The following is a 14647-nucleotide window of genomic DNA, read 5'->3' as shown; positions in this document are numbered from 1 at the left end:
CAGAATACCTTGGGGCCAAACCTGACACTGCTCTCATGCAGAGAGCAGCACCAGGACTGGCTGGAGTGATCTGAAGTTGTGCTCCCATGTAGTCTGGAAGCCTGTGCCTGCTGTCTCCAATCGGGCAGCGCAGCTCGGGTTGGAGACCAATTCAGTGTCCATGACGGTTTGGCCGTCCTGAGACGGCCAGCCAAAACGTTATACGCACTTACAACAGGGCACCTACCACTCCTCCTCTACCTGTTATGCCCATGGTCTAGTCCCCTAGACACAACACTATGTAGAAAAATTGAACGATAATAAACACATATTAATCATAGTTTTCTTTTTTTGGCTGCTGGCAGGGAGGCCACACTCCTCCGCCATGAGGGTGGGGGTGAAGCTCCTCTGCCATATTCAAAGGAGCTGCCGATGTAGGATATAGAAAATTAGTTGTTTAACCTAAACTGCTTCGTCTTGGCGTGTGATCTGTCTGCCGGAAAGCCATAAGTGGCAACGAACCTTACGAACACCTGGCACAAAGAAACCTGTAAGTGATAACATGCAAAAATCACACTATGCTGGGTCCTACATTCATGTGAACATACTGTGGAATGTGGCTCTTAGAAAGGTCTGTGAGTTCATGCTCATGGCGGACATCTCCAGTGATCCAAAGTTACAAGTTAAATCCTGCAACGTAGACCCACTCTTCCATCCTACAGAGATCACCAAATTCAGTGCCATTAAATTGTGTGACCGTAACATCTGTTATTTCGAGGCAATTGTGCTTTTAAAGCGATACATAAGAAAAAGTTATTCTTATTGATGTTAGAACTGACTACTTTGACTGTTCTAAAGATGGGGTTAGGGGGTTCCTTGGGTTAGGAAGCTGTCAAGAGATATTATCAAGCTGTCATTCTTTAGACTAGAGCTCATCGTTCTAGGCGGCTTCCTTCATTACATATTTCACCCCGTGGATAGTGGACGGCCAAAATGCAGACAAGGGAAACTGCTACTAACATTAACATAAACATAGTACTTCCGTGAGCTGTTTCTTACTACTGGCATGTGGAAAGGTTCACTACCACCTGATAGGACTTCAAATAGCTTCTGAAACCTGCCAAATGTAAGAAGGAAAGTATGTAAATTGTGCCCAGATGCAAGTTCCTTGTATGAAGCCTCCTCCTTCCTTCCTGTACAAATTAAATGCTACAATAATTACAACAGTCTGACAGTAGGATGATAGCCAAAAATGAGGCTGTTTCTCCTATTCCAGGGGTAGTCAAATATTACCTGGCAAATCTGTTGTGGGTATTACAGTTTGTCACTGTTGTGGCAGGATCCTGGATACTGCAGCACCTCAATATACGCTATGTATGTATGTATATGTATGTATAGGCATTTATATAGCGCACTACTTACCCGGAGGGTCCCAAGGCGCTTCGACCGCTGCGAAACCCTTCCTGGCTTCCCTGAGAGATGGTCCCTTAATGGGTATCTCCAGGGTGAGACCAGGCATCCCCGGCGGTCTGGTGGGGCCGTTAGTGAAGATGAAGAAGAGCCTGAAACAGAGAGGCAGCTCCTTCTGCATCCTGGGGCTTAAGCAATGCAATTATATTAGCCCAAACCCATATGTGCTTCAGGAAGCTCCTGAAAAACAAAGTCATTGAACTTGCCTTCGATGGACCCGCCCTCATTTAGGACACAGGTTTGAATGAATAACGGTCTACATATCCACATAGACAAACTTCCACTTTTTCTTTTGCTTGCACATGGACACAGGGGACACAGGGCCAGATGTATAAAGCTTGTTTACTCTTTAAAATGGCATGATTTGCATAATCCTGCCGTTTGGGAATGCAAAAAGGCATTTTAAAATGTACAGAGGCCCAATTGAGATTCGTAGACCTGTTACCGAACCGCAATTTGGGCTTGTGATTTGGTATTAGGAAGGGGCGAGTTTAGGAAGTCCCTTCCTAATAATGAATCACAGTGGCATGTATGAATGTTTTGCAAACAAAATACGTTTGCAAAGCATTTGCAATTTACCACCAACTTCAAGTTGGTGGTAACCCCTTCGCAAATGGTAAGGGTCCCCCAAGGGACCCCTCCCCTTTGTGAATGTTTGTAAAAACATTTTTGAAGAACACTGCCTACTCCTAAAAAAATGAAAAGAAAACTTTTAATTTTTCTTTTTGAAACGCATCAAAAACGGGCTGCATATAAACAAAAATGTTTTATTGAAAAGCAATCACAGACATGGTGGTCTGCTGACACCTGTAGGCCGCCATCCCCTTGAATTCTGCGTTTCGCAATAAGTCGCACACCGGGGCTTACCTGATTAATAATCATGAGGTAGGTCTGTTTGCGACCCACTGAAGAATCGCAAAATGTGCAATACACACATTTGCAAATGGGTTATTGAGGAGAAAACAGATTTTTCAAGAGGGCCAATAACGTCTCTGCCAGGTGTATACGTAACAATCTGTGCAGATACACTAGTAATACAACTACCATAAATCATCAGTCTCCCCATAGTCTATGAAGTTACAGAAGCCACCTACCGTTTGGGGGTGGCAGAGCAGAGAAAGGGCTGCGTACTGTGGATGCTTTTCTGGTGCAGAAGAGCTTTACTTGTATTTAGTTTACTGAGAAAAAAAGTAGAAATCAAACTAGAAAGGCAAATCAGGCAACTCTTAACTAACCTAGCTTCAGCACTCTGCATACACCATGCAAACCTAGTAATGGAGAGATGGTGAGACCAGGCTTTGTAAATCAAAACGGAGGGCCAGATGTACAAAGCATTTTACTTGTCTCAAAAGGCCCATTGGGCCATTTGAGACCGGTAAAATACATTCTACAATGTACAAAAGGCAAAATGTTACTCTGTAATATATTACCGAATCACATTTTGCTTTTGAGACTCGGTATTAGGAAGGGGTGTGTTTTAGGTATCCCTTTCTAATACGAAATGCGGTTGCAAAACATTCATAATTTACTGACTCCATAGAGCAGTAACCCATTCTCAAATGGGAAGTGGTTCCCAAGGGACCCTTTACCCTTTATGAATGTGGGTCAGAACATTTTTAAGAGCAGGCAGTGGTCCCACGGGCCACTCCCTGATCTTAAAAAATGAAAAGAAAACTTTTTATTTTTATTTTTGTAATGCAGACCATTTCCCTTTAAGGGAAACGGGCTGCATTACAAACAAGCATTTACAATGCAACGGTTTCGCCTTTGGAGAAGTTAGAGCTATTGGCATTGTAAATGACAAATTTGTATTTATGTGTTGGTTTTGAAAACAGATAAATAAATGGCATTGTCATTTACATTGCCAATAGCTTAATCTCTCACAAATGTGGGAACTATTGTACCCTACGGACGAGCTCAGCAGACAGCAATTACTACCACCCACACACACACCCAGAGCCACACACATACACCCAGAGCCAGCCACACACACCCAGAGCCAGCCACACACACCCAGAGCCACACACACACCCAGAGCCCCCCCCCCACACACACAACCAGAGCAGTCACATACACACACCCACTGGAGCAGTTACACACACACTGGAGCAGTCACACACACACACACACACACACACACACACACACACACTCTGGAGCAGTCACATACACACACACACACACTCTGGAGCAGTCACATACACACACACACTCTGGAGCAGTCACATACACACACACACACACACTCTGGAGCAGTCACATACACACACACACTCTGGAGCAGTCACATACACACACACACACTCTGGAGCAGTCACATGCACGCACACACTGGAGCAGTCACACACGCACACACTCGGGATCCCTCATGTGTAGACAGCGGGTGAGATCGTTGGTGTTTTCAAATATAGAAGAACGGGCAAAATGGAAGACTTTACTAAATGTGAATCTTTCCTAGTACTGATAAGATCCGTGAAATGTGTTTCCCTTCACTTATAATTTCCTGCTCATTTCTTTAGCGATACATAATATCCTCAAACAACGGAGCCTTCAAGGAAGCTTTAATTAATTTCATTCCCAGAGCCAACAATAAGCAACATCTGTCTCTGTTTTAGGCAACGAACATTTGGTATGACCATACTGACGTGGCAAGAAAATTTCTATGTGGCTTGACCCACACGTAATCTTTGGCATGCCGGGATTAATCACAACAAGAAGAAACATGAACTTAATCTGGTGTGACCATCACATCTTCTCTTTACATAACAACTTTGCAACTTGAAAAGCCCCAGCAGAAGTGACACGAAACTATGTCACCTACAGGCACCTTAAGAAATTAAACCTTTCAGCCCTTGAACATATCTCACTGAGTAGGACCCGTTCATGCAGGGCCGTGTCCTCTGACCTACAAACACGAGTGGCACATGAGCACGAGTTTGCAGAGCGGCACGCCCGCGTGAGCAGCCATTGGAGTCTAATTCTGTCAGTGGCATTCCCGGAAGGAGTGAAACATCAGCATGCGGTGCAGAGAGGCTAAAAATAAACATTACAAACTAAAGCGAGCAGACAGCTTTACCCAAAGCATCAGCTCGCCGGCCCCTCTGGTTATTTATGGCGCAACTGTGTCACCACCACAGAAGAGCACATGGCAGGCTGGAAAGACAGCTCAGGAGATTCATGGCCGGCTGCAGAGAAGTGTGCGAAACTCGCATGTCGAGAGGTTTGAACTGCTGCAACAGACCCTCAGTCGGCCAGCCCCTGAAGTGAATTAAACGAACCTCCGTGAAATATGCGGTTAGTTTTAAAGACGCCATCATTGATACCCCATGACTAGTTATAGAAAGTGGGCTGCACTCAAGCACGTTACGAGTAATGGGACGCTCCAGCGAGACGTGTTCGATTCAAGTGGCTGAACCCTGAATAAAAGGCGCACATCTATAATACAACTGCAAGGGGCTCCATAAACCCCCCAGAACCCAACAGCACGACATGTCCGAGCATGACCTAACACTACAACATGAAACATAGAGCACGGTATTATAGCACAGCATACTGTAAATGTACAGGAATGTATTAGCATAGCAGAGTTTAATAACATGTCATAAAAGGATAACTGGACACAGTATAACACAGTAGATAGAGCCCAAACACACATGGAGCACATTATAGAAAAACAGCAGAGTATCAATCCAAGAGCACCCTTCGGGAGGCACACGGATAAATGAAATGATAAAGAAGCAAAATAAAAAAGGTACAACCTAGCGGGAGGCACACGGACAGCGGGAGGGGGCGGGCAGGCACACGGACAGCGGGAGGGGGGCGGGAACGGGGACACGAACGATAAATGAAATGATAAAGAAGCAAAATAAAAAAGGTACAACCTAGCGGGAGGCACACGGACAGCGGGAGGGACTCACCTAGAGGCACTCACCTTGACTTCCTCCGGCGGCGGAAAACTCAAATAGATGGTCGATCAAGGACAGCGGGAGGGAGGGGGGCGGAGCACAGACAGCGGGAGGGGGGGGCGGCGGGAATGGCCAGCACTCACCTGGACCTGGACTTCCTCCGGCGGCGGTCAGCCGCGGAATGGGAAAAACAAACAAATTTTTTTTTAAAAAATGAAACTCCGCCCACCGCCGCGATGACGACATCGCAGAGGCGGAGAGGGAAAAAATCGCGGGAACGCCCACGAATCTGGTCCGGCCATGACGGACAGATCTCTGTTCCAATGGCTAGCCTCCATTTATGGAGCTAACCAATGGAACAGAGGGCGTAATCCCAAGCCCACTCTGTTCTAACATAAGATTTCGCCTGCGCCGAAAAGCTGCGCAGTGTGCAGCCTTCGGCCAGGCGAAACCTAAAAATATATATTACTTTATTTAAAACCAATCACGGACATTGTGGTCTGCTGCAGGCCACCATGAATGTGATTGTAGCCATTCCCAATGGGTCGCAAATTGCGACCTGCCTCATGAATATTGATGAGGCAGGCGAATTTGCAACCTATTTGGGAATCGCTAAATATGCATCAGACACATTAATACATTTGATTTTGTGAGTCTCTAATTGAAAGTTGCAAAAACTCACAATCAGAGACTTGAGAAATCAAATCGTAATCCATCTGGCCCTAAAGTCTTCGAATTTCTGTATAACTGTGTGATAATAGAAGAAGAAGAAGCTCATTCCACTACCACTAAATTATGGATGCATTCTTTCTGGGGCGCTCACCTTTGTCTATCCAGGATGCACAACTATGATACTAAGGATGACCATGGATGGCAAGCAGTGGCGGCTCGCACAGGTAACGCTGTGAGGCAGTGGGGTAAGGCGGGGCTGGTTGTGGGGGTAGTGGAGTGTGACATACGACGTACGAGCTGCCAGTGGCGGCTTGTACAGGTAATGCGGTGAGTGGGGCAGTGCTGGGTGGGGAGATAGTGGAGTGTGACTTATGACAGGAAAGTCGAGAGTAAGTTATTAAATAAATAAAAACACTTACTTTGCGCTAGCAGCATCGCCGACTCGGTGATGCAGCGAGCGCAAAGTAAGTGCTTTTTTTAAGATGTTGGGATTCAGAGGGCAACTGCAAATCTCCCCAGACATCTAGCACAAACATGTTCAAAGTGGCAAAGTCTGTGTAGATCAGGACTGCTTCTCTTTCAGGGCCAGCAGGTAACACTTTGGGGCAAAGAAACTGCTTTCAGATCTCAAAAGTGCACATGCTTACCCTTATTCTCTTCCAACTAAGGATCGTGAAGTTGTGACATTGCCTCCCCCCGCCTCCCAGTATCGAAACTCAGAAGAATCAGTAGTGATAGAGACCGGAATACATTCTGATTCCAGACGGGATCATGACATAAAATACTTGTGCTTGTTCTTTATTTTCTTCTCTTGCTGATTGTTTTAGGTCTCGACTATTCTATCCCGCAGGGATAAATAGACGAGAGTAATGGAGTTGAAACAAACTCTCTGACCAAGAGGATTCCAAGCCAGATTCCCCCCAATGCATGTTGTCTAATGAACCGTGATGCTTCGCCAGGCACACGCTTGGCCTCACTCACACCTCGTTCCCTCCCACTCGCTTTCTCCCCTGCTCTCCCGTCCCCCCACCTGACTTGAAAAAAAAAGATCTGCCTCAACACCATCTACCCCTGCCCCTCCCCCTACCCCACTACAGAGCGCATCTCACGGCCGTGCTTTCACTTTCACGGCCGCGTCTCTTTCATGGCCAATGCTTGTTTAACTTCAGCGCGAGGCGCGCGCTGGTTCTTTTTTGGATCCTTTATCTGCATTCTAGAAAAAGAAATGGAACACCGGCACCCTCTTGTTTGCATTATATTTCCACAAACAGTTACACACATCGCAGTGTCACTGTATGTTGTAAACAATGCCGCAATGTTATTACATGTAAATACCGCGTTTGGTTGCATGTTACAGACACCACGCGGTTATTACATGTAGGCGCTGGGGTGCATTTCATGCTACACACACTGCGGTGTTATTGCATGCCAAACACAAGCCGCAATGTTTTTACATGTAGCACACACTTCCTTTTATTGCATTATTTTTATTATTACTAAGGCTTTATAAAGCGCGTTGCAGTGAGTTAATCACTCCACGGCATTGTTAAATGTGCGCAACGCTGGGTGTCGCAATATTATGTTCTACACATCACAGGGGTATTTTTGTGTACATTTGTTACATTTTATATAAATACAGTTTTTGTAAGAGTTTGCATGACGCATTTAATTGCACGTTGTGGTTCATAAGATGTTTTTAAATGTGGTACACATTCGATTGCCATTGCATGCTGCACCCGTGTTTTACGCGCACACCGCGATTTCACTGCCTGTTCTACAAGCCGACTTGTTACCCTATGCTACACAATACACACACGATTAGAATAGTACAGTGTACCAATGCACACCGCAATGTCATTGAATATTCTTGTATGTTGAACACACCGTGATGCATTGTGTGCTCACATTGTCCCAGGTCCGGGCTGCAATAACTATGCATTAATGTGTGTATGGATGATACATATGCGCGGATCACAACCCCCCTTGCCCCTCTCACACACTTTGTAAGCAGGGGCAGGAAGTGCTCAGCCAGACGTTTACATATACAACCCTTTACAAACTCTGCATTTCATCCCCTCCTGCGCCGGCTTTATTGTAAATGAGACACAACACGTTTAGATTTGTTTTAAAAGGGAAGGGGTGTCCCGGTACTGTACGTAAGTTTGCTAAGTGCACCGTGGTACCCCTGCCCTCAGACATACTTCTATTTATGTATTTATTTATTTATTATGTGTTAAAAGCGCTAACATGACCATCACGGTATCAGAGCGCTGCACGGCAGTCGCAGTGCAGTTAAACCCCCGTTACTCGAAAGTATTACATGCACAACACTCTTTTTGACACGAACACACGTTGTGTCCGTCTGTGACACGTGTGTGTTGTGGGTCCCCAGCAAACAGACCCACGGTGTGTACTTATTGCGTACCTCTCTTACACATACATGTTACCAAGACACTCGGGGCTCCCAGCCCCCCTGTTGCGATAAATGTGTTTTATTCTCTCAGAAACAACCCTTGAAACACTTCGAAAACCGGCGCCTCCGTTTGTACATGAAACACACAGTACTTGGTTTTATGCCGCGCACCCGAGTTTGTGTCCATGGATAAGGCGCGCATGTTCCAAAGAGCCACGCATGTTTTATAAGCACATGCTTAGTATCCTAATAATGACAGTTCGTAGGTAGAGTATTTAACTCCGAGATATAATGTGCACATGCTGGTGAAAACACCGTACACGCTTCTGGGTACACCCGGTCCTCTATTTATGATATCTGCACAACGAATCAGTGGGCACCAGATCGCACTCGCTGTGGTTTGCAGCGGTCCGCCTCGCTGAGAATTAATATAGATTTTGTACAGCGAGTCCCATCACATTAACAATTTCAGGTAAGGCATGTTAAAATAAGCACTGAGGAAGGAAGGGATTTCCGTTTTCTCGAATTTTACATCAATTAAGCTGTGTCAAATTGGCCATCCATCCATTCACTGACTTTGATGGATTTCAGGAGGGGCTAGAAGACAAACGGCGCGTGATATCTGGTTGAGTACAATGCTGGTTTCACTGGCTCGGAGGGCAAGACCGACCTTTAACACTCGGAGACACAAAAACACTACGGGAGTCCAAACCACATTTATTATGTTATATGTGTATTTTAACACTTTAATTTCTTTCCTGATTCAGTGCTTCTTCCTGCTTGGGATAACGGATCAAAAGCGTCAGCGTTTTGTTTACATTTAGGGACAGTGTTCTACTTTTGAGCATATTCTCATTTTACAAGCTTTTTGCTAAGTTCTTTCAGTCTGGGGCCAGAAAGGGAAAAAATGGCATTCGTTCATGGATTTGTTCAGGACATTTTGAAACTTAAGGCCTACATAACTGCTTTGTAGGGAGTCGATAAAAGGACTACAGTAAAATTGATGAGCAAAACAGGAAACACAACAAATACAGGTTGTCAGGAATATATTTAATCAGGGACCAAGTGTGTTAATAACAAACATGTAAAAGATAATGATACACTGATGTTACCAGGATGTTTATTTTTCCTTGTACACAAACGTGCAGCACGGACACAAGGCTTATTTGATACTGGACACTGGTATTTATCTGGGTGCATCTGTCTCTCTCCTAGAACCGATAATGACAAGCCACCTGACTACCTGTTATTCAGAGAAGCTCGTGATAACCCATTTTCATATGAAGTGCACAAAGACTACAGCTCCCACAATGCTTCATGTTGCAGAGTGCTTTAGTGGCTTAAAAGACAGACATGCAGTGCCAAAGTAAGCACAGTATCGAATACACTTTGCAAATGACAGTTTTAGTGCTTTCTTATTCCTGTCTCTGGGAAGTGCAGTTTTTAATCCAACCTTCCTCTTGTCCTTTTTAAAAGGTTGATCATTTCAGCCCTACCCTCGCTCTTGTAATTATGACTAATTACAGACTTTCAAAGCAATATAGAGAGTTAAAGGGCTCTGTTTGTCTAACATGAGGAGGGCTGTAATCTAGAGTAAGAGCTGAACTTTTTACATGAATAAATGCAAAGGAAAATTTATATTTCACTGCAGCTGAACTGGAAGACACTAACGAAGGAGCCATTACTAGCATAACTTGCATGTTCGGCCTCACTCTATCTATCTATCTATCTATCTATCTATCTATCTATCTATCTATCTATCTATCTATCTATCTATCTATCTATCTACCTTCTATCTATCTATTGGGGGGTATGGAGGATTGGACTGTCCTCTACGTGGATTGCCTCCTTCTCTTTCTTGGTCATCCAGCCCCATGTTACAAGCCCCGACTTATCTAGATGTTGGACCTCTATAAAGAGGCCTCGGGCCTAAACATTAATTGGCTGAAGCCACTGCAGGGCGATGAAAAGAACACTGACTGGCGGTCCCACCTCCTTATTCGTAGGCTTAGTTTTTGCTACTTGGGAATTCATATTGCCCTAGAACCTGGCCTTACATGGCGCCTCAACCTCACACCCCTGATTGATAAAATGAGGGTAAATTTAGATAGGCAGTTCGACCTCTCACTTAATATCCTCGGCAGAATAGCACTGTTGAAGACAAAAGTGCTGCAAGACTTTCTATAAGTTCTACAAAACCTCCCAATTGGGCTTCCTTACAGTTGTTTCAGGGAACCATTTGTGTATACTGCAGAGACTGTGGAGCCTTCACCCCACAATACTCTGTTGGGTATCCTGGAGGACGTGGGAGGGGCTCACAGAGAGTGTACCATAGTAAAAGTTTGACACTATGACAGCCTGTGACAACCAAGAGAGACATTACAAGACACTAGAATGCTGCTGCCCCTCAATCTGTGCATCTAGCCTGAGGCAATGGATCTACACAATAAACGATATACATAGCAGGAGTATGTTCACAGAAACACCATATTATTTGGAAAGAATGGTGGGACTATTATGGGCTAATAGGTTGAGCCCAAACTATGTGGAAGTATTCCATTATGTGATTTGTTTACTGGTTATTCCTCCTCTCTGCGAATGCACTGCATTCCCCAAAATGCAATAATATTTTGAGTATATGAAAATATAAAGTATTATAATTTATTTTAATGTTAAAAATATATATATAATTAGTAGCTATGTTATATTTAATGATACATGTTTAAAACATTTTTTTAAACATTTTTAAACCAAAAATTAATGTAGCGATACATGTCATCAGGAGTTGAATACCGAACACGGTGACAACTTGGAGTGGCGCGCTGGGAATAAAGATACACTTATGACAGATACCTGCACTAAAGAGTAAACAAGGAGATATTCGATCAAATAGAGTTGGCGCGTCGTAAGATTTGGAACCCCAATGTGGGTTGGAATTATCACCACATTTCAAAGATTACAGGTTTGAAGCATTAGCCTTGAGGAAGTCGCGGGACAGACCCCCCCAAATGCGACGAAACACGTGTTGGCTGTTTTGACTACTAAAAAGACAAGAATGATGGAATAAAACAACGAATAACCGAATGGAATTGTGGAACAAATTATTTACCTGTTTGACCATGACTATCTGAACTGCTTTCAACTGTAATAGGGAAACCTTTATGTAAATTTGACGTGTGCTGGGGAGTGTAATTACTTGTAATTAGTTCTGCTCATCAATTTTCATAATTATGAATGAGCAGTATTTTTCTTTTTCTTTAGGTGAGAATTTATTTTGCAATTTTAAATTCTGAAAAATACATTCAAATATTTTGAAATTGTTACATTCATTTAAGATTTAATTTAAAATTAAGTTAATAGTGTTGTAACATACTTTCTTGAGTTATATATTTAAAATAAATATATCATTTACATTAATAAGTAACATAAAATAACTTTTACAATTTTTCCCCAGTTTTTTTAATTTAAATCTGTTTTATTTAAGTTTTCATTAATAAAGTAAACATTCACAGTTTGCATTACATGCTGTTACATTTGCCTCTACTGGGTGCACATTACAGAGTACCCAGTTATGTAGCACCTATCGGAGTGTAGCGACTTTATTGACATGTTATTTACTCATACTTTTTAGAATTCTGTGTGTGTCCCACATTTGCCTCTTCTGCTTTGTACAGAGATCTGATCTCTAATAATGTCCCATTGCCCCACCCCCCGTTGTGTCTACATCAGCGTGCTCCCTCTGGTTCGCCATCAGGGACATTACTGGTGTGTCCGTGGTGGTGTGTGCTTGCCCTTTTCCAGGTTTCATTTTACATTATCACATAATCATTTTAAACATACGGATTAACCTTACAAATATCAAAATGAGTTTCATTGCAATTAATATTAAAATCGTATTACTTCAAATATTCGAAAATTCATTGGGTTTATCAAAATGTTGTCAAAAACTAATCAGATAAATCACAAACATTAAAACACAAAGTAGACATAACCAATCAGTTTTGGATACACAAAAGGGTATTAAGTATGTTTGAGATGGGTATCATTAGTATTATTATGTGAATATTGATAAGCCTAGATAACAATGATTTTAGTTTGGTTGACCCTATTTTTAATTTTTAAATTTCTCTATACTTTACAATATGGAGATCTCCTCCAAAGAGGTGGTGATTTCCCTAAGGTAATGTATTGGGAACGTTTCCCTACACTTTACCATATAGAGATCTTGGCCCCGACAGCAGATTTTCCCTATGGTAACGTTTAAGGAAAAGTAAAAATGTTTATTAAATTGAAAAACATTATAAAAATATTTTAGGTCAAATAATAATGTACAGTAATTTTATATATTAATTTCAAGTGCAAAGTTCAGAAATACATTATTTGGATAGGACCATAACCATGAAAGCACAATCACATACACCAGATTAAAAGCACAAAAATAAATGATATTAATTTAAATACATTAAATTAAAATGAGTTTTTTAAAGTTTAAATTAAAAATAAATTCCCACGTAAAGTAAAAACATATGCATTAATTAATGAAAGTCGTGTCCTGAAATAATTAAAGTAGTTTAATTATCTATACTAATATAATAAAGAGAGAGCCCAAACCTTTGAGGCGGGTAATCTCAGGAACCACAGCACCAATCACAACACTCAATACAGCGTTGGAAAGGGCAGTTGCAGCAGAAGGACATAGGCTATGCAGACGCCCACCATATACATTTAAAAGGTAAAAGAACCGTGCCAGCAAAGTAGCCCCTTGTGGGCGTGTCTGCGTTGTGCTGTGGGCGTGTGCTGTTGGTGTGTGCTGGGGGCGTGTGGTACGTTCCGCCCTTTATACCATGTCTCATATTGTGAGCTAAAACCACCCTGCTCCCTTTAAATACCCCTGCACCCCATAATCATAACCCACCTGTACTTCTTAAAATACCCCAACACCCTTTAACACTAACCCATCTTAACCCTATTAATATACCCTGTACCCCAAAACCCAAACCTAGCCCCGAACCCTAAAAATACCACTCTACCCCAAAACTCAAACCTACCCCGAACCCTAAAATACCCCTGTACCCCAAAACCCAAACCTAGCCCTGAACCCTTCAAATACCCTTGTACCCCAAAACCCAATCCTACCCCTGAACCCTTAAAATACCCCTGTACCCCAAAACCCAAACCTACCCCTAAACCCTAAAAATACCTCCATACCCCAAAACCTAGCCCTGAACCCTAAAAATATCCATGAACCCCAAAACCCATACCTATCCCTAAACCCTAAAACTACCCCTGTACCCCATAACCCAAAACTATATCTGAACCCTTAAAATACCCAAACTCCCCAAAACATATACCTCAGTACCCCAAAACATATACCCCTATACCCATACTTACCTTATCCAAACATTAAAAAAAAACATGCTTTTACCATTCATGCATTTACAACGAATTTCGTTGTAAATGCATGCGTGGTAAAAGCATATAAAATGTAATGCCATGCGTTATAATGGCATTGCGGAGTCATGGTACTTTCGTAATGAAAGTATGCGGAGTGATGGTATGCGGAAAGAAAGTTGCGGAATAATGGGCTTTTACCCTCTCCCGGTAAGTACATTGGTGGCACGGCGGCCCACATCTCCAGCAACATACTTTCACCACCCATTTGAAAAATGCACAGGTATCTCTCATTGATGGCCAGCACCGACATATACTTTTAGACACACCTCCCGCCACAAGTTCTAGAATTGCGAACTTTAGAGCTGGGGAGCTACGTTCGAATCTCGGCATCAGCTCAACATCCTGTGATTCCAGGCAAATCGCTTTGTCTCCCCGTGCCTACCACAAATGAATGTGTTCTTCTGTAATGTAAATTGTGCTCATGCCATGTTGTTGAGTTCACGCTATATAATATTGCAAGGAAAAATAAAGTAGGGAAACTCGAGTTCACACACTACTGAACGCGCCCTCTTAAGTGCATCAGCAGTACACTGTGAATCGGAGCATTTCACAGGCTTGTCACAGATAAGAAATGCTATCAAAACAAAATCCTACAAAACAATATACTACTGGCCGGCAGCAATTCATACACGGACAACGTCGGGACGGGCTGCTAGTATCTTATAAAAATGTAAACTTACATACATTTTTTATAAAACTTGTTTTTTATATGTTTTACATTACATAATATGTATTTATGTTTTTAACTATTTTA

The 14647-nt window shown here is 42.7% G+C and overlaps 1 protein-coding gene across 1 annotated transcript in view; it reads right to left on the bottom strand.

The window, feature by feature from the left end:
* CFAP206 (cilia and flagella associated protein 206) overlaps window positions 1-14647 on the bottom strand; it is a 473657-nt gene that overhangs the window by 52903 nt on the left and 406107 nt on the right. The gene's annotated exons all lie outside the window — the stretch shown is intronic.

Source organism: Lissotriton vulgaris, chromosome 6, assembly GCF_964263255.1.
Source record: "Lissotriton vulgaris chromosome 6, aLisVul1.2, whole genome shotgun sequence".
Lineage (NCBI taxonomy): Eukaryota > Metazoa > Chordata > Amphibia > Caudata > Salamandridae > Lissotriton > Lissotriton vulgaris.
The sequence above is the reverse complement of the archived record's forward strand: the minus strand, read 5'-3'. Positions and strand labels throughout refer to the sequence as shown.